The sequence below is a fragment of the Vigna radiata genome, chromosome 1 (genome assembly GCF_000741045.1).
Source record: "Vigna radiata var. radiata cultivar VC1973A chromosome 1, Vradiata_ver6, whole genome shotgun sequence".
NCBI classification, from domain to species: domain Eukaryota; kingdom Viridiplantae; phylum Streptophyta; class Magnoliopsida; order Fabales; family Fabaceae; genus Vigna; species Vigna radiata.
This window is the reverse complement of record NC_028351.1, coordinates 17978157-17982553: the sequence shown is the minus strand read 5'-3', so window position 1 is coordinate 17982553 and position 4397 is coordinate 17978157.

Sequence of the window (4397 nt, the reverse complement as noted above, 5' to 3'; positions counted from 1 at the left end):
AACTCATAAGAACTCCATGGTTAAGCGTGCTTAGCCTAGAGTAATTATGGGATGGGTGACCTTCCGGGAAGTTTTCTCGGAAAGTGTGTGAGTGAGGACAAAGCACACTGGAAAGCCTCGTGTTGATCTGTGGGGGCAGTCAGCAGTCCCTGTAAGTTGCCGTTCACACCTCAGAACGCACCGTTCTTATAGAGCGAGAGACGCTTTCACATCTTCTTAGGCTGGGGAGAGGAAAGGTTCCCATTTTTTAGGATACTCCGGGGAACAGATATCCAGTGGAGATGACGGGGTGGGGCCTGTAGCTTAGACCTTGTTCCTACATGATCCGATCAATTCGATCAGGCACTAGTCATCCATTTTCATTGTTCAACTCTTTGACAACATGAAAAAACCCAAAACTCTGCCCCTTCTCTCTATCTATCCAAGGGATGGAAGGGCAGAGGCTTTTGGTGTCCCCTCCAGTCGAGAATTAGGGCCTCACAATGAATAGCTAATATGTTTGCTTTTATCTCATGCCTTTCTTCGTTCACGGTTCGATATTCTGGTGTCCTAGGCGTAGAGGAACCACNCCAATCCATCCCGAACTTGGTGGTTAAACTCTACTGCGGTGACAATACTGTAGGGGAGGTCCTGCGGAAAAATAGCTCGGCGCCAGGATGATAAAAAGCTTAACACCTCTCATTCTTATTACTTTTTAATACGACAGAACGCTTAAGCGCCAGCGCTGAGGGGTGAATGAAGAACCGTTGCCACCGCTGAGTGCCAAAACCTACCGCTGAGCGTTGAGAACTTCAATTCAATACGGCAAGAGGCTTGGGCGTTAACGTTGAGCGATCCAATAGAGTGTCACACCTACCGTTGAGCGGTCAAATCCAGCACTGAGCGCTGCAGTTGGGCTTGGGCCAAAACTCTGTAATATTTCATAAGCTTATAAATAGACCCTCAAAACTATTCTAGGGTAATCTTTTGGTAGAGAAAGACGACAGAACACCTTCTACACTCCTTGGAGGCGGATTTTGGATGCTAAGGCTCTAATTCACCAATTCTAGGGTTTATTCTTCCATTCTTTTCATTAAATCCATATAGTTTAACCATGTCAATGGTGAACTAAACCCTTTGTTGTTGGGGAACAATGTAATCTTTGTGAAACTCTCTTATATTGAAATTCCTGTTTTATTCATATACTTGTATTATCAATAGTTTGAGTTTTCTTCTCTGTACTTTTTAAGCTTGCATTGTTTAACTCATTTAATGTCATGATCTTTGATTTTGTCAATATGGGAACGTATGGGGAAATCTAGAACTGGGAAGAATTCTCTTGATTATACAATACCGCCTAGGGATAGGAGTAGGACGGTCAATTGCTTTAAGCTTGTGTTATTAATGCATTAGTAATTGCTAGGGAGACTAGGGATAGTAAACTAGCAATTATGGTAATAGGCTCTTTTCGCGGAGGGATCGAGTGTAGAGTAATTTAGCAAGTTGCATGAACATTGATATTAAAGTGGAATATAATAGGAATAGTAAATATAGGAGGGTGGATCAGGATGAAATTTTAAACCCCAACAACTCCATTCATTCATATTCTTATCTGTCAATTGATTCAACTTTTGCATTTGCATGTTTAAATTTGTCTTTGCATTAAAATCTCCAATTATTATTCCTTCAAGTCATATGCGATCAATTCACATGAACGTCCAGGTCACAGAGTCCCTTGGGAAACGATATCTGGACTTACTGTCTATTATTACTTGATACGATCTGGTACACTTGCCAAGGTATAAACAACTCTGACAAAAAGATGTAGTTTAGAGTATAAGAGCAGAACACTTAGATTGCAAAAAACATACCTGTTTTGGTATAATGGGGACAGAGAACACACCAATCTGCTTCTCCTCTCTATCCTTCGAGCTCACCGTTGTCTTCTCCACTCAGATCGATGATTGACCTGCACAAGATGCTCCTACGCTCAAGTCAGAATCACTCTCAAGTAAATTTTAGTAAAATCAAGTCAAAATCTAACCTGGTTATGTATTTATAGGCCTCATGAAGTAACGGGCCCATATCCACTCTATTACATTCTCCACAAATATCACACATAATCCGCTAACTATCCGTAAATATCGCGCTCCAGTGGTTAGTGTGATTATGCACGTTGACTGCCCATTTACCACAATCCGCAATCTAGTGACCATAACTGATCATTCAGCCGTTTGACGCTTACCTTACTCAACCGGTGAGTTATCCTAGGGGTAGTAAATACCTTTCTGGGCCTTTTGGTTAAGATGAAGTATTTAATATATGTTTTTATGAGCTTAATATTTAATGTGTGCCATGAGACACTTATGCATTGTTATTGCTTGGCACTTATGCATTGTTATTGCTTGGCACTAATGCAATGACTAGATGCATCCTTCTCAAAACAGTTTAACTATTATTGATAATAATAGACCTTGTATCAATGCAATAACTGGTTCATCCCTCTCAAAACATTTTAACTAATTATTCTTATCTTGTAAAAGTTAATTGTTCGGACAATTGTTTTTCACAATTTTTACTATAACTAAGTCTGATTGATTGGATCTTTTCTTTTATTTTATCGCTATAACAGTCTTAGAGTCTAGTAATATTATAAAAGTCATCATATTATAAGAAACTTTGTAAATGTCAGATTGCTGAACGAGTTATCTCTTGGCTCCTAGAGTGGAAGCTCTTTGAAACACAAAATAACAACATAATGTTGATCTTGATTTGTGATAGGAGAAAATGTTGTATGTTAAATAAAAAAAAAATGAAAGTTTCGGATGAAAAAGTAAAGTTTTTGAGATATGTGCTGTCAAACAAAATTTTTTTGCATGATCCTTCCAAATGAGAGGCAGTGATGAAGTGGTATAACTAAAACAAGGAAAATATGTAGATTTGTATGATTAGTTAGATACTCTAGAAAATTCGTTTAAGGGTCCTTTAAAATTTTAATGTCCTTAATGGAAGTTAATTCGCAAGAATCAAGCATTCACTTGGACAAACCAATTGTGAATAAAGTTTTAATAAGATGAAAAAATTGTGTAATGACTTAACTTGTATTAGTAATTCAAAATCTGGTGAACTTTGAAGTCCTTTTATATACTTCCAACCAGAGGAATCTTCAGAACCTGCTTAATGGGTAAGTTAGTTCTAATTATCACATTAAAACTCAGAAAACAATACATTACATGTCGGGTCGCAAAGAGAATCACCAAAGTTGCTCGCTCTATCTTTTGATGTTTGATCTTTGGCTCATGTGACACTCTTGTTGATGAAGAATATTAGCCTCTATTCTCCTGATATTTATCTCTTGTACAAGGATCAAACTAATGGCTCAAGCTTACCTTTATATAAACATAAATTGGGCTATATTCAGTTTTGTTAGGGTTAACCAGTTTGATATCTTTAATCTTGATGAAAGCTTGCTCATATTCCTCAGTCCATACAAAATGTCCATTATTCCATAAGCACTGGAAGTATAATTCTTGTCTCCAGCTGGTGATGAAAACATAGCCACATGCTCTGTCAATTGCTATATTTTCCTTACACTTATCTTATTTCTAACAAACACTTATCGGAGTTTTCCTCAATTCTTCTTTATGTCAACATAAAACCTTATGTTTTTCCACCTTTAATTATACTTATTAGTCATATCAAATAGCTCTCTCAAATATTTTATGCATATTAATTTTTTTTAGACTTCACAAGCATGAAATTCTATTCATCAATCTTTCGTGAGTTCTTCCTCCTTTCTAAAAGTAATATAATTTTATCTAAAATATTGAATAATATAGCTAAATTTTAGATTCAAATTTTACATTTGGTGAGGTCTTTTATAACTACATTAACAACTTTCAAACTGTCCGAATCTTTGCTTAGGACCAAACATCAAAAGCTATTTTATTTTAGACAATACTAAACAATGTTTCAGCGACTGATTTTTTTTTAGAAAAACTTTCTCCTTCTAATTTTGGGCATTCAAAACCAATCTATGAGTACCAAAAAGAACCGACATAAAATATAATATTATATTCAAGTAAACTATCTGTGAATAATATAGTGTTCTAACTTAGTTAATAGTATCATATTTAAATAATAATACAACAATTTTGGTTTAATTGTAAAATTATATTCCTCTGGATATATGAATCCAGTTACAAAGTCCCACATTCATCTGGACTCTGACAAGAAGCTGCAACATAAAATATAAAAGTGGAATCCATACGCAAACGAAGTCATACCTTTCTCGGCCTTTTGGCTAAGATCAAGTGTAGTATCTGTTCTTATCAGTTTAATATCTGATATGTGGGCCATTGGTTCACACGATATTAAATTTATTTTTTAAGGGAGAGAGTGGGCTAATTGCAGTGGCT